This window comes from Anopheles darlingi, chromosome 3, assembly GCF_943734745.1.
Source record: "Anopheles darlingi chromosome 3, idAnoDarlMG_H_01, whole genome shotgun sequence".
In the NCBI taxonomy this organism is placed as follows: domain Eukaryota; kingdom Metazoa; phylum Arthropoda; class Insecta; order Diptera; family Culicidae; genus Anopheles; species Anopheles darlingi.
Genome location: NC_064875.1, coordinates 66,061,454 through 66,085,967, shown reverse-complemented (window position 1 = coordinate 66,085,967; position 24,514 = coordinate 66,061,454). Strand labels below are relative to the sequence as shown.

The following is a 24,514-nucleotide window of genomic DNA, read 5'->3' as shown; positions in this document are numbered from 1 at the left end:
CGTCGTCCTGATTGTTTGATTAAAACTTTCTGTTTTAGCGGGTATTGAAACGGAAAAAAACACCGTGCGTGAAATTGTGCTAGTTGTTTGTGTGTTTGACAAAACTCTGCACTGAAAAACGACCGTCTTTTACAGTGAAGAAGGTAAAACCAAAAATCCCTGATATCGAATTGAAGCAGAAGGCCGTTTCCGCTGGTTTGTAGTGGTCCGTGAATAATCCGTGCACCGCCCCATAAGAGGCCCCCCTCTCCCGTTGCACACGCAAGTACACGACCGTCCCGGGACTGCCGCAGTGTATTTTCACAAAAAGTTACATTTCCAATGTTGTTTAATGCCCGTTCGTTCGCTTTGAAATAGGGAAACAGTGAACTGTGCTTCTGTACGTGCGTGTGCTGGTGTGTTTACGCACTGTTATCGTGGTTAGTTTGGTTAATTTTAAGGATTTCTGGTAGTTTTTTGATAAAGTTGCCGAGATTGAGTTGAAAAACCCAGAAAATAAAGGCAAAGAAAAAACCAAAAAAGGTGCGCTTTTGTGTGCGTGACAAAGCGTTCGCACGGTGCTGGTAGTGTGCGTGACACCGCGGTTCGTGGCGTGCCAAGTCGCCTCCCAGTTGTTTGAGTCCAAAAAGGCTGGAAAAGTTGCTGGAAATTCTCCAAAGAAAAATAATCGCTTCCATTTCCCGAATGGTGCATCCCGGAGTTGTGTTCGCTCAATAATTGGATAAATCCGTACGTTAATGCCTCACAGTGACCTTGTGCAAAGTACTCCACAAACGGCGTCCACAACAGATCAACAAAAGCGTTGTCGTCCACATCCAGGCAACCTTCCAAGTGTTTAATGTGTGATTTTTCCCTTGATTTTCTCCCCTGTGTAGTTCCGTGTAGTGTGTGCGCGTGTTTAAAAAACCGATAGAGAAAAGTGGTGCTCAGCTGCGAGTGAGTTTTGTGTGAACATCAAACGTGTCCCGCAAAAAGGGGAACAGTGAAATCAAAGTGCATCGAGTGCATGTGCACACCACTGAAGCAAGGATCTATTCCCCGAGGTTATTGGCTGGCAGAAATCGTTCTATTCCTCTGTAAACAAAAGGTAAGCAAATCCTGACCGGGAAGGAACCATCCATCTGGTCCGGTAGAATATCCAGCTGCTGGTGCTGCAGGTCGAAAACAGTCCGTTAGCAACGCCAAACGCGATAAAAAAATCTTGATTACTTCGATCGCCTCCTACCCTCGTCCCATACACGTGGCGTAACGCACGCCGAAACGTGAGATCCGGTAGCAGCAGTAGAGGCAGCATCCGTATTGCGCAAACAATTCCCCAGTCCCAGCCCCGGGTGGGTGGATGGGAAAATGAATGGGTTTTTGGAAAATAAATATCATATTTTCAATTTCCGACCAATTAGACGCCTTCCGTGGCGCCATCGGCCAGGAGAACACACAACAACAACGAGTGTTTGGTGGTGGTGTATTGGTACTAATAATCCCGCGCCGTAAATCATCACAGCACCGTCCAGGTTTTAGACGACTCCCAGGTTCAGGTTGTTCTGGATGGAAGCAATCTGTGTCCCCCGTACAGTGAGGTACGGTTTGAATAATGTGGAAACCATTTCCACCCATCCATAAGTGTTTTCCCCGGCCACCAATAAGCATTAGTCTTGGCCCGGATGGAAGGTGGAGGGTGGTGTGGGTTTTGAGGGGCTGTAGGGTGGGGGTGTTACGCCGCTAAAACAAAAACGTGGTCGCCACCCGGCCAATATTGCAGGGGCATCGATAACACACGATTGCGAAAACCGAGGAACGAGAAAACGTCTTGGCGTAGGTGTTGTTCTCCACCGCAATGGAGCAAGAATGTCTGTGTGTGTATGAGACAGAGGGAGAGAGCACGAGAGAGAGACCTGCTGGACTGTTTTCCGTCCCGACGAATGTCCTTCGCTTTTTGCGGGGTGGGAAAAGGAGCTGCCCTGTCGCGACGCACCTTCGTTTGAGCTTCGTGCCCCCGGGAGGAGAGGGAGGTGGCAGGGAGGAATTCCGGGACTCCAGTATCCTTCCAGAGTGAGTCAGAGAGTGTAGAGAGTATCCGGGCGTGCGCGCGAGCCTGCATGTATGTGTCTGTATGTCTAACGGGTTCCGCAAGGAACACCACCGACACATACCAACACGTGGAGCTCCAAGGATACTCGGAGGGCTGTAGTAGTAGTGGTTGGCCTCCCATCCCCACCTCAACCGAGTAGAAAGACCGGGCAGTGGCCTGATTGTATTGGTTGGTAGTGCCACTGACGACTCACTGGCGCACAGTAATTGTCCTCCTGTTGTCGTCGTATTGGTGAAGGATTTGCTCGCGAAGGGCGCGACCTTACCTACAAAACGGTTTGTGCTGCAACGAGGATTGTTGTTGCCTGGAAATAATTGTTGTTCCTTTGGTAGCATCTTTGGCATCTTCTCGAGCACCTCACCGGTTAACCGGTTGGTCCTTCGGTGGTGTAATGGGCATGAATGAACAGCAACCGGAATGCGCTCGTTTGGTACACTTGGTACAGACAGGAAAGGCGGGGGCAGCACACGAAGGACCTGCAGTAGTGGCCGTACTACTATGCGGTGCTCCCTATTCCCAAGGACGGGCTCCGAAGTTGTGGGCTCTGTCCCGACGACACACGGCCTACGGTCGAGACAATCAATATTATCCATTTGGCGGACGAGGTCCTTCTCGCTATTGTGGTTCGGAGTTGTCCTTTTAAAAAATGAAAACTATGTTTGTGATGAAAGAATCAATTTTTCGCTACAATCTATCTAAAACTGATTTTGGATTGGATTTTTCATGCATTAAAACCCAATTCCCTGCGAGTTCTTGTTGGGAGTGATTTCTGGTAAAGTTCGCCAGCAAAAACCTTGTGGCAAAACTTTTGCAAATGTGAATCCCTTCCATTGTCAAGGGAATGTAGAACATTTTACGAAACCATAATTTGCCAGCCGGACAGGCGGACACACACATGCGTGCTGGTCTATCAATCAATTCCGCTTTACGAATACCCTTTTTTTCTGGGGGCAATCCCGGGGACAAGACACTGCTACTGCGGTGCCCGGCGATGCGTGTGAGATGTGGTGAAAAGTTTGAAGCGGAACTTACGACCTTTAACCGCCTGCCTTCCCCGTGCGAACCACGTTCCCAGATCAACGCAAATTGGGTTCCGCCAGAGCACTTTCCTCTCCGGAGTTTATCATGACTTAATGTTGATGTTGCTGATGATGATGATAGTTTTTGGTGCGCCATTACGGTGTGTGTGTTGTGTAAAGCAACTTTATGTGAAAGTTGGCCATACACAGAAAGGGAAACTACTCGCCTGTTGTCTGTTTAGCTAGCAGCAAAAGCAACAGCAGCGGCTGCTTCATCTGTCAATTAGTGTCAGGTTTTCGGTGGCCCCAAAATGGTGTAGATCTTGTGCAGACCATGAACCTCTACCTCGTAGATAACCCCGTCATGTGCTGCTTGTGCTGGTGTTGTTGTGCTTGTTCGGTTCGGTTAGCGAAGCGAATCATAATCATTGGGCTTGGTTAGGGCCTCTGTGTGCGCGCACCACGTAGCTTCCTAAATTTCCGACTCAAGGTGCAACGGTTTGGAAAAACGGAGTGTACGGTGTTCCCCTTACGGGAGGTTAATCACCTTGCACAGCATCCGGAAGTGGCGGAAGGTGTGATCGAGACTTCGATCCTCACGCTAATGATGATGAGGAACGTTTGTTGCAGCACTTTCCTTGAGTGCCTTGGGTCCCTAGACAAGCTTCTTCTGCCTAAACGGGGCGGCTTCCTAGCTCCTAAGATAGGTGTGGAGTGGTTGAATTATTGATCATCATTTTGTGGCTTTATTCCTGGGGGGGAACACCCCTCGTGCGAACAGCCGACTGGAACTGGTTGTTGTCGTTGCTGCCTCTGCTGACGGGCTGAAGTTGGGCTGCTTATCTTCGTCTGTCTCCCGCTCTTTACCATTGGGAGGAGCTGCGAAAATCCATTGCCCTAGGTTCGGAAGTCCTGGGGAGGGGAAGCGTATCAATGCCTACGAGTTAGTTCCGCTGTCTGTAGCATAATTATGTGCATTAATTTCGGCAAATGAAGATTATGAAGGTTGATTTTGTTTATCCAGGCCCTCCCCCCCAGGTTTTTGAATATTTCAGGAGCGAAAAATCTGGAATCGACGAATGTTGACGAATGTGTTTAAGGGCGAATGTTTATCGCCTCATAGATCGTTACCTATTCTCTAATTAGAGGAAAAATGTTATCATTTTTGGGCCTTTCTTTCAAACTTTCATACAAATAGAAAATATACTTAATATTGATGATGAATTAGTTGACATTTGACATCGCACATAAGCAGCGAAAAGAACAGATTGTTCTAAAGTCTTGAATAACGAATAGTTAAGAAACTCTTTAAGTCTATGTAGCATTGAACGTTTTAGGCCATCAGTACTGGAGCACGAGCCTTTTTTCAATTAAACGAAACAATATTTCTGATTACATTTCAACACGTAAACCATCCATTTGAATTCCAACTTACTACGTACTACTAGCCCTTTCGCATAGACTTGGGGCATTGCCGTTGTTCGTACGTGTTTGTCTATTGCGTGGTCACTGATATACAGTATATGATACGTGTGTAGATGTTATGATCTCGGGAAAAAAGCCATTTCCTTCGTTCCACTAGTGGCACTTTCCATCGGATACTTTGGGGCATTGGAAATTCCCCACTATGGTCAGTACGTTTATCACAGACGAGCTAACGCGTGAGGCTATGCTCATCGGTAGATTGCCTACTTTTTTTTTGAGATGGTGATATGGATGCAGCGGACCAGTCATCGCATTCACATTCAAACGCCTGATAAGCACTACGATTTGGTTACACTTTTTTTCTGGACTCTCTCTTTCTCTCGCTGTTCTTGGCCCTTGTCGTCTGGTGTCTAGAACGTGCCGCGCTGCATTCTTCCTACGTTGATAAGGATTTGGGAATGGAATGTTCCACGGTGGCGTTTTGTGGAATGGGACCGGAACAACACGGAGGAATTCAAGTTTATTTTTTCCGGTCATGACGTTCCAGAAGAGTCTACTGCGGGTTTCTACAGTAGCACAAAAAAACGCGGGGCGTCGTGTTTATTAGTCGTACACAGTAATTGCCGGGCACTTCTTTTCTGGCACTTGATAACTTCGATGTGATTCGGATGTGATACGGAACGCAATTCAGATTTGGATGGTCGTCAAGACTTTCCAGGAGATAACGCTTCCACGGCGTTTTGCTTGATCGCATACCGATTGTGCCGGGAAGCAAAAAAGGTAATTGGAGCGCAAATCATCCTCGACTATTTCGGATGGTTACAGTAATCTGTCTGTCCCCATTCTGCGTTTGTGGAAGGACACAAGCACATGAGGAGAATTGTTTTGTTTCGCAGCAGAAGTTCAATCATTAGGTCATAAAGGGATAAACGGTCCGTGTTGTAGGTGTTGCTTCAATACCTTCTCGATTATCCTCTCCGCAATGTATAATCCTGGGCTCTTCGAAACCTCCAAGTTTCCAGCCCGTGCTAAAGGATTATGGATTTTTGAGGTTTCTTTAAGCGCCAACACTGGCACTGACACTGTTTGCTGCTCAACTGGTTTTGCAATTCCAACGTCCTGGAATATCGCTGAGAAAACCCTCGCCACCGGTTTGATCCATGACCTACGAGGGTTTTGCGTTTGCGGCCATTTTTTTTTTAAGGATAGCCCTGGGGTTCATTACGGTGTTCCGACCGACCGTTCCGCAATCCCGCAATCATCGAACGGGGCCCGGGGTCCCGCTATGTCTAGAACTTTGCTTTTGCGGTAGGTCACGAGAGTTACCCAACAACATGGCCGCCAGGGAAACCACTCCGTACCGGGTCGCAATTACTGCCGGCGGCAGTGCCGCCAGAGGAAGAGTAATAGAGTTGCGTCCGGTGACTACTGTGGTGTACCTCGGGGTCCCTCGACATGGTCGCGACGGCGTCATTTATTGATTTTCCAACACTAGCAGCCGCGGTGTGGCGCGACTAGCCGAAGCCTAATTGGCCTCCAGTGCTCCACGGTCCTGGCTACGAAACATAAGAATATGGCCCTAAGCTGCTGCTATCCTGCGTGTTGTGTTTATGGTGTGTAGACCCCTTCTCACCGTGGTAACGACGGCAATCAATCGCCGTTAAGCCAGGGGCTTTAAGGGGACCCCTATTCGGAACATTTCAACATTCTTGAGACACACACACACACACTAAAGAGCATAGCGCAAGAACTTGCACCGCTTGTTCCAGATTTCAGAATCGCTATTGACCACCATACAATGGTTAGAAGATGCGTTTTGTGGCGGATTTATTAATAAATCGTTGCATTCGCTTCGACGTAGCAACAACGTTGATGAGTTCGTAGCCGCAGATGACCGTCTGCTGCGCTTTCGCGTCCCCCCTAAAAACGGGCGGAGAATGAGTTCACCGCCATTCCGGGGACCGGCTCGGTGGAAGAGCAGTGTCCAGGTTTGGCTTTTTAATGGTTGTTTGGGGGTCAAACATCACGCCAACATCAATCCGCACCGGACCTTGCGTGTGCGTACGTCGCTTGCTGTGTTTTTTTTTTGCGGTTCTTGAGTTGTTTGGGTGTTTGTGGCTGTGTTGCCTTGGCCGCCACACCCATCACTCCATCCGGATCGGATGCTCTGTCTACCCATCGAGAATCGCGTTTTTGGATGGGTTATTCTGTTGTGATCATGCGTCGTCTTCGAACCACACAGAAATTCAAAATCCGTTCCATTCTAACCGTAACCCCCTTCAAGCCGGGGACTTCAAGGTGACGGCGAACACTCCCTCCTGCAGTCCTGACCTTGATGCGGACGAGACTAGAAGTCTGTCTTGGTCCACCGTACACGGTGTACCGTTTGTCCGGGTCCGCAACCAAATTGGCAACACATTATCATCACCACCAACAGCACCACCACCACTGGGGCGCGCGCGTGTCGCTGACATAGTTGTGGCTTCTTGCGCTCCGTGACCAGTACGTGACAGTATGTCGACGTTCCGCACCCTGCGGTGACCCTGAAAGAAACACCGTCGCCACCGGAAAATATGCGTGACTGATTGAATTAGCTACGAGATCGGCGAGCATTGTTTTCGGAAGCCTTTCCGCGAATACAACTGGTGGTGGGTGGCTTACTATTTGGAGACTTTTTGGTGGCAAATCTTCGGCATCAAATCAAATCATGCTTTGACATAACGAACTGTAGATCCCAAGGTGGTTTCCAATGCCTGGGACGGGTGATGAGACCACCGTCCGTGAAGGCGAAAATTCGTTGGAATTTTGATTGAACGTAATTGAGTTGACGGGGAAGAAGGGCACAAGGGAAGAAGAAGGGATGGTTGGGGCAGTATGTCACGACCCTCCATTTTGGTTACTTTAGAGGACCGCCGACGACCTGGCCTGTGTGTTCGTATGCGGTGTGTGTGTGTGATGTCGCCACCCAACCAAAAAGGGTTTCACCATCAACAACGTGTACGCATTCACAATGTGCAGTCCAAAACGAGAGAGAGAGGGAGAGAGAGAGAGAGGGTCGTCCAAGCGTGCGTGCCTCCGTGCTAGCCCCGTGTTGTGATTGTTTGTAAACATTAACCAACACCAAGCGACGAGAGTGAGCGAGTGAGCGAGCGAGCGCTTCGTCCGGATCCGGGGCGATTGACGTTCGATTGTCAAAAAAGCTGAAAAAAGGAGGTTACAAGGAGACAACGTGGCGCGCGGTGCGAAGGGAGACCATTGGAGGACCAGCATTGGAATGCGAAGAATGTGCGCCCAGAGCAGAGAGACACCAGCCCTGGGAGCGACGCGCGCGCAAACCAAATCCGACGATCCCCACCAACCCCACCGTGGTGGTTCCGCGACACTAGTTTTACGAGTTTTGATGTTGGATGGATCCACCACACTCGCCCCGGCGAACGAACGGTCCAAACCCTCCCACCGTGCGCTCACACCGGTCGGAGGATCAGGTTTTATTTTCAGTTTCGTTGCTGGTAGCAAAGGTCTTGGATTACGCCGTCGTCGTCGTCGTCGTCGTCGTCGTGGTCACCATCAGGTGGAGCTTCCGCTTTGAATGAATTTTCGAATGTATCGTTAACGTAGTTTGCGAACATGTTTCGGAAGATGTATAAACATAGCCAGCGATAATGGAGGGGGTGCGATGGGTTTTTTGAATGATTACAACATGGATTCGACGTCATTGTGAGCAACTGTTGTTGCTTGGCATGTTTTCGCTATTTTTCTTTTGGGGAAACATTAATTATTTTCTTATTCCTGTGCTTAAGTATACTTAGCACGAAATATTCGGAAAATGTTGGTAGATATTATAATATATTTTGAGCTTAAAAAAAGTATTTACAAAGTTTACAAAAACTAGTTATACACAGGAAAAGTGCGTTACGAAAAGTTACGAGCGATATACTTGGAGAATGAAGTTTAAACTTTTGGACAGGACAGCTGTGGTTGTATTTTTGTTAATTTTGCTTCAATTTGTCTCGAAATTTGCCCCAATATTCTTGATTAGGTTCACATTTTATGTTCAGTCGTCCTCGTCATTTGGTGGCACTACAGGTCAACCGCGACTGCCTTCATGTCTCATATTTTGACGGACGCACACATCAAGCAGACAGACCGCCCGTTTCGTGTCACTTCGAGGGTGACGAAGCTGAAAGCGAAACGGCGCACCGGACCGACGGGGACTGCCCAGGTGTACGCGGTCCGTCCGTTGACCAGCGCTGTTACTATTTCGATGCAGCAGGTCTCAAAGATTTCGACTTTGGTCATTATGTTTTAGTTGATGGGCCTGAGGGCCTAAGCTGTGCTGTGTTGTTCTACTATCGTACCGTTTGAACTTGGACGGAATGTGACCATTTTCGTCTTGTCCTTCGTCTGCCCCTTACAGTCGGTTCCATGTGCCCATCGATGAACGCCCTCTCTATCGATGGTAGATTTGAAATTAAGATTCAATTTTCGAACGGTTTCTCGAGTGTGACTTAAAACAAAAAAAAGCCCATAATCTATCCGTTTGTTAATATCCTACTCTTCTCCGCCTTCCCAAAAAGCAAGCCACCGATCCGTTAGGTCCAAGGATGACATAAATTGGCCGGAAATTAGAAATCATGTGGCACGGTTTAATGAGATACAGGCACTTCATTAGAGGGGCGGCTCCACACCGAGTCCACTGATGCGAAGAGATGAAGGCAGGGGAGGGGGAGCGTCGAAGAGTTTAAACTTTAATTTGTGGATTGTTTGTCGTAACCAGTGCTCCAGCTGTTGCTGTTGCTGTTTGATCCGTTACCTTCTTCACTATGTCTGGCTCCCGTTGGATCGATCGAGGATCCCTTTAACTGAAATACGTTTTAATGATTCGTTTTCTTGCTTCTTCCTTTTTACTTTTTTTTTTATTTTCATTCCCCGTGCCACGTGTGATTGTTAGAAATGGTTCGTTTTCCTTCTTCTCCCAGCAAAATGGTGCCAATTTCTAAAGCATGGACCGTCATAGAAAAGAAGACCCCAAACACCGCTTCCAACCGGTATCTGGCGTAGAGATAGTAATTGCTGGAACCCCCCGTCGGCTGGCAACGAAGCGCTTAACCGCTTTATGCGGCCGTCGTTCCTCGTTGTTCCAAAACAAATAGGCCAACCTCTGCCAGATTATAGCGGTGGACGGGAGGATGACGCAAAATTAATCGAGAAAAACAAGAATCGAAATCAAAGTAAACATAGCAGCCCAACATTTTGGGGTAGTTGCGTATCTCCCTTACATTTCTCGTAGATCGTAGAAGGCCAAGCGGGCTGTTGCTGTTAGTAAAGCAAAAGAGCGAATCAGGGCACCTGTGCGTTGCCTACCGTTTCACGATGATCCGGTCTCGATCTCGCCATGGTCTTGTTCCAGCTCGTTGCCTTCCCCCCCACCGCTGCTGGCAAGATGATATCTTGGTTTTAGAGACGAAGAAGGGAGGAAGGTTGGCAAATTGTGGCCCCAGACACGCCACGAGCCGGCACGATTTGTGCTGGTCAAATTGATGCCCCACCTGCAACTCCTCCTTCCCCCTCCTGGGGTTAGGTGAAGGGTTTTTTTTGGTTACAATTTGCGCAACTAGACGGTAGCCGCGGTGGAGTGTTGCATTTGATTTTCGTGCTCACGATGATGATGATGATGATCTTTCTCAACAGATTGCATTGTGTTTTGGTGCGTTTTTGGGGGCGATGCAATCGGCACGTAGTAACACCAGCAACAGCGTGCGGCGATACCTTTTTCTCAGCCTCGTTCGGTCGTCGGTTGCTTAGGGCAACAACATTTTCGCATCGCATCTTTCGCGAGAGCACGCCACGCAGTTGAATGTTGAATGATTGTTGAATTTTTTGGGCAGCCAGCGGCCGGGGCGGACGCGAGAGTTCAAGTAAGTTCAATCGCTCTTCCTCCCTCACCGAATCACGCCGGACACGGCACAACCGGGCTGGTTATGCGATTATGTTTCGATGGATGGTTTGCAAAAAAAAAAAACCACAGCCAAACGATCTCTCTAGCCCTCCCTCCCTCTCTCTGCCTCTGGTTAGGTTTAGTTTAGTAGAGAAAAGGAAGGAGGGATCGGCTGTCACCATCGCAAAGTATCCGCCCCAAATTATGTTGTCACAGTTCGCCAAAATTGGCAAGCTTCGGCAGCCAAGAAAGCTCCACCATATGTGCTGCTCCTCCCTCCACTCTCCTTCTCCTTCTCTCTCTCTCGAGGGGGCAACTTTCTCCCAAGTTAAAGGGGGGCTCTCGTTTCATTCATTACACGCACCGGCGCCGCGGCAGCATTACGTTCGTCCGTTCGTTCGTTCGCAATGGTTTACACACTCGTGCACGCAGCTCTTTTCCAGCACACCAGCAAGACACCAAGCTCAGTGTGTGTGTGAGGTTGCCAGGCCAACGCAACGCCAACCATCCATCCAACAAGCAAACCAGCAAACCAGCAAACCAGCCGCCACCGCCTGCTTTTGCGGAAATGATTTCCCGCGACGATGCGACGACGCAACGATGGAGAAAGTGCTCTGCTTATGTGTGTGTGTGCGTGTGTGTGAAGATGGGTCCATCATGATTCGGAAAACGGGGAGGAAGAGAAGCGTGGCCACACGACACACCGGTTGCCTGCTGTTTGATTATTTCCTTCCTCGCTGTCACGAGCGCGCGCGGCACTGGACCACATTAAATTGAATTTCCGTTCGGTATTCTCTCCTGCATTCCTGGATGTGCTCCTCCACGCACACGGAAGAAAGGGGGAGTAGAAGTCGCTAAGCATGTGGTGGAATATATGGTAAACGGTTAAGCTACTATTGCCGAGTTGTTTCAACTTCGTCTCGTGGTCTCAGTCTCCTTATTGATGTAATACTTTCAACTACTAACCGCTACAGAGCAGCTTAAGCTTCTTCCTATGCTTGATCAGGAGAAAATTCATCGAAAAGTATCCAGCACTCTCGCTCAAGAGGACTCTCCGTCCAATTTGCTACAAACTGCGTGCTCTCGGCTCTAATACTCCAGTAGAGACCAACCACGGCATATACGCAGTCAATCAAATGTAATCTGACAACAAATGTGGGCCCCACGATTGATTGAAGATGAATCCTCAGCTCGCTGTGCCGCTCTTCTCAGGAAATATGTTTCGCAGAGATCAGTCACCAACTGACTGTTTCTGGGTTGTTGGTTTTGAAAGGGCGGCGCAATGTAGCGAAAACAATTTTTCAATTTAAAAGACTACCACAGAGAGCGAGCGAGAGAGAGAGTGAGAGTATGAGTGGATCTACTTGAGCTTCACTTCGCTTCATACGCAGCGCAAGATGTGCTGCTTCGAATTGTCAATTGTACTCTAGCTGGCTTATAATATATCGGTCTTTCGGTCGGACGTCAAGTGGATGAGAAAACTCTTCTTCAGCATCGTTTGGAATGTTCCTAGATGAGTATGAGAACGAGTGAACTAGATTAGTCACTGCTGGACCTTTTCTACACAAAATCAGATACCGAAACAAACCTTGGCGAATTCTCAGCGAATTGTTCTCGCTTAATGGAGTCATGGGATAGTGCCATTCGAAAGGATGGATAGCAGATTCACCTTTCAACAATTCATTTCCACATAATTAACACCTTCCGCCTTCCTGGGGTCCAAGAATCATGAATTTGGCTAGATTTTATGATGAGATATTAGGTTTAGACGACGATCTCTCGTTGGAACCATTTTGAAATCGCGGTTCAAGTAAACGCAGACATCCTATGCCGCGAGCTGTTGTATCAAACATTCTGCTTTTTCACTCATAAATTCTTATCTTCATTCATCCTAACCATGAAAGAAGCTCGCAGCTTTTATGCAACCTTTCTTGATATCATCATCAGGTTCGGTCCGATCCGATAATAACACCAAATGGTGGAGGGCTGCCCTTGCGGCAGTTACGGACAAACAAAGAAGAAGGGAAAAATGGCCACTCCAAGGCATTGCGCTGATCTTAGAGCAGCACAGATCCAGGAGGAGCAGGGTGTCCTCCCTTTGTGCTGGCTTGTTTTGCAAATATCAAACAAAGCTGAAGGAGCAACACCGTAAACAGCTTTCTTCTCGAGTCGTTTCTCGTAATCGTTTCCCAAGGCGCAGAAGGAGCTTCAAAGGACCACTCGTTAGAGTGCAGAGACGAAGAATGTGCAAGGAAGTTAGAAAGGGAGTGCAGTCGAAAACGATAACAAGCGGTTGTGTGTCCTCTCCGTAGTCGTTGAGCAGCCATCTCGACAGATCGATCGATCGATCGATCGATCGTTTCCCTTATCGTTTGCCATCGTGGGACCGTGCAGCGACCTACCTACCTGCACCAGGAGGAGGGCCATGTCCCGTGACCATGTGTGTGTATGTGTGTTGTTTCAATTCACTGGCGAAGATGTTTATGTCGCTGGCATGTCCTTTGGGCAGTCTGGCCGATTCTCGTCTCTGATACCTGGCTAAAGGATGAAAGAATTTCTGTCAAACACGGTGTTTCTGGCCTTTTAACAGTATCTCACATGTGCTCGAAAACCACTGAACGACATTATGAGGAAAATGTTGCCTTCAATGTGCAGGTTGGACCTTTTTCCTTTCACCGCATTCCAACGGATTCGGGGTTTTAGGGTCTACCGTCGAATGTTTACAATTTGTTTGCGTTCTAAAACGATTATTGGCCAGCCGCCCCCCGGGGCACCTCTCGCCGTTGTGTACATTGCGGAAAGGAGGAATGTCTTTCGATGTAGAACCAGTTGCCATTGGGGATATCCTGCAGAGAAGACATTATCCCCCTTCGCTCGACGCTCGCTAATGGATCATAAACAAGTTGCTCTCCACGTACAGGCACACACGCACACATACAGGCGCAACATTGTCAACATTGTGTGGCTGTTTGGTGTTCATGCTCATAGACCAAGATACGCCTCGGAAGCGATTACTCAGATGATTGGCTTCCGTTCGTTCGGCTCAAAATCGCATCTATAGTAGTGGAGTCCGGTCCGGTCTCTAATGCTTGTCCGATAAACCCCGACAACCGCACTGGGTGTGTTTATTCCAGGGCATGTTCTGTCCGCTGCGTGGTGTTGTACTTTCAATCAAGCTGGGTGAGTTCTATCATTAGCTGTTTCTCTGTCGAGAGCGAGTCCTTGTGAAACTATCGAATCGCTGCCTTAGTGATTGTGCTACGCGGATTTATGATGGTCATTACAGGACCTTCTCCTTCGAGCTGCTCATTGATTATCGATGCGAAGCGGTCTTTGACCCAGCCCATAACATAACCGTTTCAATTCGTGGGGCGGAAGTTGAACGACGACAAACATCGAAGGTGTGGAATGGGAAACAATCGATCGAACGCGTCAATCGTTCGAATCGAAGGTAGTAGAAGGTGTTGACATGGTCAGGCCGCGTTCGAACACGCGCCTGCGTCAACTTTGACAGTATGTGGTGAACGGTGATGTTGTGCCCGGAGAAACCGGAAGTATATGGTACGCAAGCCAATCATTGGACCCATTGGCACGGAAATCTAAACAGGATTAGGGATAATAGGTTCCACCGGTAATTAGATTGGAATCGGTAACATCCGAACAGGTAACTGAGGGGTACGGCGGCAGCTACGGAGACGTCGCCCTCATCATCATGATGAGCCCAAGGTCTTAATGGGGACTCTCTTAGTTCCTGGGGCTACCTGTGTTTGCTTCTTGCCAGGTACGTGACTCAGCAAAGAGCCTACTCTTCAGGTGGAAACAGGTGAATTGTGAAGACTGTCGGCATGTGTCGGCAGACAGTCTGCCGTCATCGAACTCTCCCAATCCGGTGCACCGAGGTGGTTGGTGTGTTGTGAGTGCACCGCACTGCTGAGACATCGACGCTACACACGCTCGTCGTCACCATATCTCGAGCTCGAGTTCGGCGCCATCTTAATTGCTGCCAAATACCCTATTAGGCATCATAAATGAGCCAGCTTTTTCTGGGGGGTGTAGAGTTAACTTATGTTGACATTCGTGACATGCCGACAAATGTAGGCAGCGCTCTATGCTCTGTTTGCTTCATCGTCGAAAAGAGAAAGGGACGAGGATCTTTTATCACTGGCCTGTTTATCAGTAACAACATTGGTGTGTGTGTTTGTTCAGTTTTTTTGTTCCTATTAAATGTTCCAGAAAGTAACCGCATGAAATACGACGGGGAACAGTGAGAAATTGGGCTTTAAACACCTTTTACCATTTCGACCCCTTTCGTCGTTTTTAGATAAAATGGTCGGTTCGGTGGTGCTTGATGATTTCTACGTTTCCCTTTTCCCGCATACGACTTTAACACAGGATCGCACCGCGCAGATAGCGATAGCGCACGTTTGCCAAACCCGTTTGAATCCCGAAACGGGACTGGAAGCTTCATCAACTGCAGGAGGAGCCTGTTTGTAAATAGAGGGGTGGGGGGGAGTTCTTATCAGTCTTTAAACCGTGTGCGTTAAGTGATGAAAAATGGTGTAGCTCTGTTGTTTTTGCTGCGTTTGTGTTGTTTTGTAATGATTTTTTAAAAGTCTACATACTATACTAACACCCATCTTTTGATTGGTTTTTTTCTAGGTAAGAATTTCCTGTTGGAGCTGAAGTAATAGATCGCGCATCACCTTAGTAGGGACAGCATGTCCTAAGAAAGGAAGATTGATGGGTTCTGCACGGTACACGCAAGTAGCACGAATATGTGGTGCAGTCCTTCACGAAACTGGGTGCCAGATTAGGTTAAGTAACGCCAGAGGCACTTAAAAGCGACAAACTTGACGCAAAGTAACGCCAGAGTGCATCATCATCATCATCATCATCATCTCGGTGAAGCTTAATACAGATGGAGGAGCTTGATGTTGCCAACGAGAGAAAAAGGGGGGGCATAAAATGGAGTCACGACCGTTGTCATCACATGGGTCGAATGTGGGAGCGGGTTGGCACCAACCTTCAAGTTAACTCAGCAGCTTGTTAACGCTTCGCTACTTGTATACCTCACCACACTGCCATACTATAGCAGTCTAGGAATGGCGAAGCTGCAGCGTTAACGGTGCTTACGCGCGCGCGCTCTTTTTCTCTCTCCCGTTAGCTCGTGATCCTGGGAACCAAGCTAGGCCACCACGCGCCAGCCTTACCTCTAGTGACACGACACTATAACACGCTCAGAATCCGGTGGCTTCGAGGAGTAAAGGTGTTGCATAGAAAATCCCAAAAACATGCACTCGATTGAGCGAGGAGACCTCATTGTGGGTGTTGTGGCTTGCGCGTTCCATTTGCACACCATCCTGCATTTGCGTGAGATCATGCTCCCAAAATGGCGCGATTGGAAAAGAAGGAGTTTCGCGCTGCGTTTCTTTGTTTGTGTATATTTTCGCGTTTTTTTTTATATTCGCTATGATGTCGCCATCCTCCGTTTCGCTGGAAAGCCGTTAGTTGGCGGAAGATGCAAAAGAGACTCGAAAGAAGCAACCTCCACACTGGCGGGCCAGTTTTTGATCGCCAGAAACCTGATTTCGTCCATCGTTCTCTCCTTCTGTTGGGGACAGATTAGCTTTGACGAGAAGACCGTGGTGAGATCATCGTGCCAAATTGGATTCTACCCACGGGTTTGTGTGTAATGCAGCGAGCGAGCAAGCGCTGGAACAGGAACTTTGCAGACTGCAACGCTTCCTTTTGGCTGGTATTTGCGAATTGTCCCCTAGACAGATGCCAAGGTTGAAGCGCCCCGTTCAAAACAAAATTGAAAGCAACCAATCTGGTCACTATAATAATCTCCGAGAACTCGCACTTCCAGCTTCCTTGCCGTTGGACCGTGTTCTCGTGGCCAGGGCAAGACACTTATGCTGTTAGTGTTAATGTTCTTCATCAAACCCGCAAAACGAATCGTAAACCCGGGGAAAAAGACATTGCGACAATCTGCGATGCGTACACGTCCCTGGTATGTGGGTTTTTAGGGGGGAAGGGGTACATCGCAATTAACCCGCAATATACCTGTCAATTAGGGCGATTGATTTTCTCGAAGCAAAGGACCTTCGGGGCCGGGGGTCAACGCGTTTATGTGTTTGCAATTCAAGAGCAAAAATGAGAGAAAGAGAAAAAACAAATAAAATTCCGCATTTAGTGTGTGTGTGTGTGTCCGGTGCTCTCTGGGCCGGCTCAAGGTGAAACTCATCATCGATTTTCGACCGGACCGAGAACTTCGTACCGATGGGCCCGCTAGCCAGGGGGCCAGTTTTTGGGAGGGGATCAATCGATTCGAACCGAATTTGAAAGTGCCGCGCTGTATGGTGGCGGTCGCTAGCTAGCGCTGTGTGTACCACCTTGAGCACGGTTTGTACTCAACTACACACAACTTGGCGTCAGCGGGGACCTTATGAACGCGCCTGCACACTCTCTTGATCTGGGGGTTTGCACGCAAATCAATCACTGGCACACCACGCACCGGCCATGGTCGGTGGTGTGAACGCCATCGCGTTTCGAAGGGGGATCTCCTTAATCTGGCTCATGGTCAACACCGGGGCCGCCATCAAGTTGACTTAATTCGCACACTTATACACCTAGTTACGGATCCGGGGATAGTAGAGCTGCTGCTGCAAGTGGTGTTGTATGCATCCGCGCGAACTGAGTAGGCGCACCATTAAGTTGGTTGTCAATTGTGTTTTTTTTTTGGGTATTACTATCTCCAACAATATTGTTGGTGCGCAGTTGCCTACGATTCGTTGTTACGCGAAATTATTTTTTTCTTTAAGCGTGACTTTAACGCGGTTTTAACATTCTTTTTTTCATGGCAAAAAACACCCAAAAGTGTAAGTGAATTTCACCTTCCTGTAAAGCATTGGCCGGTGGAGTGCCTTCGACACAGCCGCCGCACGAGTGTAAGCAGTTGATTGTAAATCAGTTTCAACGGTGAGTGGCTCCTTTTTTGCTGTCCAATTGCTGGTGGGCAGCCACACAACAGTCATCATGCGAATGTGATTTTTTGCTGCTGCCTCTTTTCGCACACATGGACCATGTGGAAGTCACGCATATAAAGGGGCGGATAGGAAAAAAAACCGCGAAACATACATCGAGCACATTCACCTGAAAATGAAAATTTTCGCCTGGTGAAGCTCGCGATATTGGTGGAATTGGGGTTTGCGCTGCCTGCTGCAAGCGCGCGAGGTGCGATCCGAAAGAGAAAAACAACAATTTCCCGTTTTCCCAGTTCAATTCCTGCACACACACATGAGTGCGTACAGACAGGCGTAGGCACAAAACTTGCCAGAGTAGCGAATTTGCGAACACAAAAAAAACGGTTTGCAACAAATCGCGAATGTTGGCTATTTAAAAAAATATATACCAGTGGCGCCAAGTGGCGCGGTTCCGGGGTTGTTGGCAGTAGGCTGTTGGTCGTATTGTTCCTCGCTAAGTGAGCCGAGGCTAGGCAAGCAATACTAGCTTTGGCCCTCTTTTGTTGTCGCTAGTGTGCCCGCTAGTGTGTGCAAATGTTGTTGCAGAAAGGAAAGGCCCGCCATCATGTGAGTAGCGAACGGGCTTGCTGCTGCTGCATGATGGAAGTTCATGGCAAAACACAAAACCAAACAAAACACGTACACACATATGATGCAGAGTTAACATCATGGTGAATGCATAAATAAGCAAACACATACTTCTAGAAAAGAAATAGCTCCATAGAACAGATACAGAGAGAGAGAGAGGAAGATAGAGAGCTGAGCTGAGAGAGATCTAGAGGCTGCTGCAAACGTGGCGCCAATGCCGCGGCCGCGTTCGCAACTGTGGTAACAGCACCGCAAGCGGGGGTTGGAAAGTAACTGGGAAAATGATGCGGGAAAAAATGAATGCTCCCCCCCCCTTTTCCGGTTTCCCATGACTACCGCCACTGATACGACGGATGCTGCTACCAATACTGACGCTACTATTGCTGCAGCAGCAATGTGTTAATGAGGGGTTTGCATTGTCGTCCACCTTGTCACCCTGGCGTAGTGAATTTTCCGCTCATTTCACGGTCAATTCTTCGTGCGGACAAATTAATTTACTTTAAAAGTGCTACTAGGGCGCTGATAGCGCTCGGTGTATCTAACCGACTCTCTACACGGGCGCGAGAAAGCTGAAAATGAGATGAGAATGAAAAAGGCGAGAATGTCAAATCCCATACAAATGGAAATGTAACCGAATCTCTACACGTGCGCGAGAAAGCTGAAAATGAGATGAGAATGAAAAAGGCGAGAATGTCAAATCCCATACATTTGTGACAGCCTACTTGTATCTTTACATTTCCATTTGTATGGGATTTGACATTCTCAACTTTTTCATTCTCATCTCATTTTCAGCTTTCTCGCGCCCGTGTAGATGAAGTGTAAAGATACAAGTAGGCTGTCACAAATGTATGGGATTTGACATTCTCGCCTTTTTCATTCTCATCTCATTTTCAGCTTTCTCGCGCCCGTGTAGAGAGTCGGTAATGTGTATTTCTGTTTTGCTCTCAGCTATTTTAGGATTCATACGCATAGCAGCTAGCAGAGACACACCTGAAGATAACAGCCACAAGCAAGCGAACGCGAGAACGACAAAATCGTTATGTTAATGTGTTGCTAGACCATGGCGTGGCCGATTGATTTTCTGATGCTCTAGCTGACTTGCTGGATGGCTGGTTGGCTGGCTGGCTGGCGCCTTTCCAAAATACCATCGGTGAAATCGATTAGAAGAGATAGCAAGCTTCTCTTAATGCATCATTTAGCACGCTCGATGATGCTGATGGGGCCTCCTCCCGCCATCGCGTGGCTTCTTTGTGCTCGCAGCCTACTATGATGCTAAATCGCATAGGTCGTGGATGGGAGCCACGAAGCTCTTGCTTTGGAAGCTTCTTGTGCTGTGTCCAAAATTTGTGCCTTCTTCGACTCCGCGTCTCGACGCTAACAGCATCATCAACAAAAGTGCTGTCATCAAAAGCACACATACACGGCAGCGGCAGCGACAGCACCACCAACGCAATACACCACATACAACCGCGGCTTGTTGCTTGAATACGTTGTGTCTCGTCCCACCTGACAGTGCACCCCCCACCATGCCGTGTCACACCTCAATGCAACTTCGCGTATTTTCCCACTTTTTACGAGTTTTGTTTTGTTCCTCTTTGACTCGACCCTATAGCCGGGCCACCGCGGCAGAGCGCGTACTACGGATACCACGGACAGCCAGAGCATCATCGACAACGATGAAACCTCTGAGATAATGCTCTCACCGGGCAGGGCCTGCTGTGCTGTGCACGTGTAGCGATGTCGGTCCCTCACCAACAATTCCTGGGGATGCTGGGGTGGGGTGTTAGAATTGGCCATTCAGCGCTTCAAGGTTAACACTACCACGCAACACCTTAGCACATTCTACCACGACAACATCGCTGTTGTATCGTATTACCAACGCTATTGATGGGCTGGCTGGTTGGCTGGCCCGGCTTTAGTGTGTTAGTGTCTGTGTGAACGGGAAATTCGTGTCTCTTTAGAGAGTATCTTTGAGCCAACCGCCAGGTGGGCTGAACTTGCCTAACGCAAAAGTGGCAGCTAGAGCGATTTTACTCGGTGACTAGTTGAAGAAGAAGCAATGAAGAGTACCCTAGTGATCTACATTTTTAACTCAGATAAGCATCACCGTCAGCAGAGGTGTGAGGGACAAGCAGTTTGTTCAAACATTCATACACTTGGGGCTCATAAATCTTATCTCACGTGGAAGCAGGACTGGGGGAGCACCCAGGCCGTGACTTGGGCCCTTGGATCGTGATCAGTAAAATATTTGTTTTTCCATCCAATGTCTGCTGAATCGTCCTGCATCGTAATCGTGCTATGGTGATGCCTTGAAGCATTTTGCAGTCTCTGCCATATATGCCCCAAAGTGGCATCCTGGGACATCTAACTAACATCTGTCTTAAGAATTACAACTATCCCTGTAACAAGAACCTTACACTAAATGGCACGCTTTAGTCAAACGCACCGGAAAGGGTCTATTCCTGGGGGGAATATTGAGCGACGAGCGTCTCCCACCTCCAAAAGAAGACCAACCTTGTCGGTTTCCTCTCGATAAGTATTATCGCGGTATAGGTTGGCTCGTACCAAGCCAATGGCATACGAGAAGACCCCGATCGACTCTTGTAGGATGCGTTAATGCTCCTATTCTAAACCCCCTTTGTAACGGTGCTTGTGTGCGCTTGGGTAGATCTGTATCTCTAGGGCACTGAGCCATCACAAGGTCTCATCACTCGACTCGAACTGCGCTGGCACCACGGCAGCAGCAGCAACAGCACGAGGGTGGTAGGACGATGATAATTTGAATGAGCGTCGTGTGCGCGTCGCGAGTTGTCGAGCTTCTGGTTTCCTGTTTCGCTGTTCATCGCGGACGTCGTTGTCAATCGCCGGTGGCGGTGCGAACCGAACCGGTCTTCTCGCCAGCCAGAGTACAGCTGCTCGTGCCGCCTGCACAACCCTATAGCGAGGTTGGGTTGCGACATCCATCCGAGAACCGCGTCTGCGTTATGATAGCCTGCAGTTTGACGTGTGCCGGTCCGATGCGGACTCACTCACAGTTCAAAGTCGCTGCGGCTGATGCTGCGACGAGCGATAAAAATGACTTCCGGAACTCTAGACGCCCTCGCCGCGCGCCATCGTGTGCCGTCTGGACGGGACTTCCTTTCCTTTCGTTTCCTTTTCGTCTAGTTTCTAGCTATTGTTTTGTGGAAAGCTGGGGGTTGTGGCCAAGTGGGCAATGTCTGTGACGCTGGATTTTTTCTTTCTATAAAGTGTCATACCGATACAGAACCCTATAACGCTATCGTCCCGGGTGCTTTAATTGAGTGATGGAGAGCTGTTGGAGTGGAAATTGTGGCTGTGGTACGGACCCATAGTCATTAAATTATGATTAGTATAACGGCCGTAATGTTGATCCTCATGCAGACGACCAGAAAGGAGCCATACATTGTGAAGTGCGTAGAACCTGGCGTATGAAGTGTTAACGAGCATTGAATTAGGATGTCTAGAGCAACCTCTTAGATCTTTGGCTATCAATTTAGTATCTCATAGTCCTTGATTTTCGTTCTTTATGGCTGTGTGCCGTGTGCTGATAGCATCTGCTGATGGAACATAAGGGCAAACGGTGGTGAGCTCGTCTAGTCATATCGATATCCGAGGCATGTGCGTGCGCTCACTCCCTGTCTAAGGGTTTGCGTGAGCGTGTGATTTATCTTGTTTTGGCGCGTTCATTGGGTGTGCCGAGGACGCGATTGTCAGGCTACTGTGAGTGTAGCTGCGGAGATCATAATTGACGACGACTGGCCTAGGACGGTATCTGATGTTCACCGACACCGCCTCCGCCTAAACTGCTATTAATAGATACCGAAATGTGTGTGATAAAAAGGGGGTAGGCTGATGAAGGAGGGTTCTTGGAAAAATACCAACAATCGAGCGAACGAATCATTCTTGGGAGGGGAGACTATCGCTTTCATAATTTTCCGGGGAAAAAGGGTTGGAGAGTTCGTCAACCCAGATGAGGGGTTGACATCAATATGACGAGCTGTGCGTCAGTGCGTGTTCTCTTCATGTGCTGGCTTTCAAAGATGCTAGGGGAAACAGCCGCCAGAATTTTGAGTGCCAACGACGAAAGCTATTGCCGCTTGTTAACGGCTGCGGAGACATGAAACGATAGAAATCAATATAATATTCAATCTGTAGCCCATTTCAGCCTTTCGTGCTCTGCCTCTGTGTCTGCCTCAAGTGTTTTTCCTGTTTTCACGACACGAAACGAAGAGGGGGAAAACATCTTGGAAGAACCGCCGTCCCTTCAGAGTATCCAAGACACAAAAATTAGGGTGGATAGTATGGTCGCTGGAAGCGGTAGCAGCAGCAGCAGCAGCAGCAGCATCGTAATGCACTTTTTATGTTTTTTATTGACCATAAGCTGGGCGATAAAACCGTCAGCGACGCTGGTTGCTGTCGTAGCGATGCTATCTAGGCACACCCCCTAGAGAAGGGCGGTGGATCTAGAATGAAATTGTCAAACGATTGTGGGTGTCATCGGGAACATCCTTATCCAAGGCGGTGATTCATCTACTTGATGGGACGATGGTGTCTCACTAAACCGTTTCCTAACGGCTCGTTTCAGTTGTCTGGAGGTCTGGTGATGTTGTGTTTCCCGTTGGTTCTTCCAAAAATAGTGAGGAGAGTTTTTTTTAGATGAGAATCGATTAATCTTTCTCATTCCGTGTACGGCAGATAATCAAGCAAAGAAGCCTCTTCAAATTCAAAGGCTTGCTTGCATGGTTTGCTATGCTGCCGAGGGATGGATGAAATTATTCAAGATTTTATGCACAGATTCAAGGTGTCGATTCGTGTTGGCTTGACAACGTGGAATCTGTTACGTGGCGTTTTTTGTAATTCAAAATACCAAAGGTATTTTTGAACAAGAATTCTTTTTTCAAAAGGGTTTAAATCAATGCTGGTAGCATAAGCAAAAACATGAAAGATTAATCCTCTCGAGATTAATCGTCGGAAAGGTACTTCGACGAAGGAGCATCCCCAATCCACAAAAAGATGGCAACTTCTAATGCTCCAAAAATCTGAAACACCCCAGGACATCGACAAACACCGTCACAAAGTTATGCTCCACTTTAGAGATTAGTTTGAGTATTTTGCAAAATGGCAAACTTTTTCAGGGTCATCGCCTAGCTTTTTCTTCCCGAAATGAGGGAACTCTAACTTCTATACCTGCGAAGGGTTCAGTTATCTTCCAAAAACCCCATGTTTCCCGGAAGCTTAATCGAGATTAAGCGAAAGAAGCAAAGACGTAAACAGACAAGAGGATTACAGCTGGATGGTCCTATAAACATTGGAACCTCGGCGTCTCTCCGCAGTCAGTCGAAAAATAACTTCCTTCCTACCGTGTGCCACCTTCCCCCCTTCCCCCCATCCCGGTCACGTCGTCAAAAACTTGTGACCTATTGATTCGATGCAAAAAGTTGGACTAACCCTTGTTGTGGTTTCTCGTCCTCGTCGTCGCCGTCGTCGTCATCGGGCAAGAGTTAACGGGGTCCCACTTCATCATTATGCTCCCTTCCCTTCGTCTCGGTTGCCCGAGATGACCTCATTCGCCCGAATGGTGGAGAATGGTGGTGCCGGGGAGTCCTTGAAAGTTCTGGTCTCTGGCACCAGAAATGAGTGAAGGTTACTTTTACGGGGGGGTAGCGCACACACAAGGTGAACTTGTCCCCAAAAACAGAACGCTCCGGTGTTGTTGTTGTGTGTTGTGGTTCAATCCACTTCCCCTGGACACTGGCGCCAGTGTTTTGCGCTTTCCTAGTCCATCAGGAATAATAAAAAGGCGCGCCGTGACAACCCCGGTGGTGGTGGTCGTCGTTTAGAAAAAAAGGAAAAAAAAACCCTAACGGCTCCGAATAATGGCTGCAGTCAAACAGCTAACCTTGATTTTCACATCAAGAAAAAGACTCATTAAACGGACAGCCGCTGGCCATTGGCTAGCTGACGACCACAGCGCCCTATGACTAAAGTTCGATGACATTTTGGTTTCTATCGTGCATCGTGTTCGTGGTCATCGCTGGCCTGGCTGGGACAAGTTCGTTCGAATTAGGGGTCTTCGTTTTCGTCGGTGCACAGTCTCAGCTCACGCCTAATCGGCCCCTTCTGCCGTGCCATGGCTTAAACCCATCAGTCCAAAATTCATCGCCCACGATTGGAGTGAAGAACCGTTAGCCGTCCCTCCGCCAACACCACACACCGGTGTTTTCGTCGGCTATGGATTAAGAGAAAGGCTCTGCGGTAGAGCAGAGGTGATAAATTGATGTTGAGTCATTCGGCACTTTCGGAGTCGGAAGAAACCAAACCGCTACTTCATCGTCTTCATCGGGGTTGAGGGGTTGAGCATTCGTCCGAGTTCAGAACTTGTCGTATAAGAACTTGTCGCGACGCACTG

At 48.3% G+C, this 24,514-nt stretch overlaps 1 protein-coding gene across 3 annotated transcripts in view; it reads left to right on the top strand.

Annotated features, from left to right (window-relative positions):
* Window positions 1–24,514, top strand: part of LOC125955254 (phosphatidylinositol 4-kinase beta) — an 84,864-nt gene that overhangs the window by 20 nt on the left and 60,330 nt on the right. Inside the window, exons 1-2 of one of the 3 annotated variants that reach the window (XM_049686303.1) lie at window positions 1–143; window positions 876–1,087. The exon at window positions 1–143 is cut by the window's left edge and continues 20 nt beyond it. The gene's annotated coding sequence lies outside the window, so the exon portion shown is untranslated. Of the gene's footprint in view, window positions 420–875; window positions 1,088–24,514 lie in introns of all 3 variants that reach the window. The other 2 variants (XM_049686304.1, XM_049686302.1) reach the window with 2 other exon arrangements.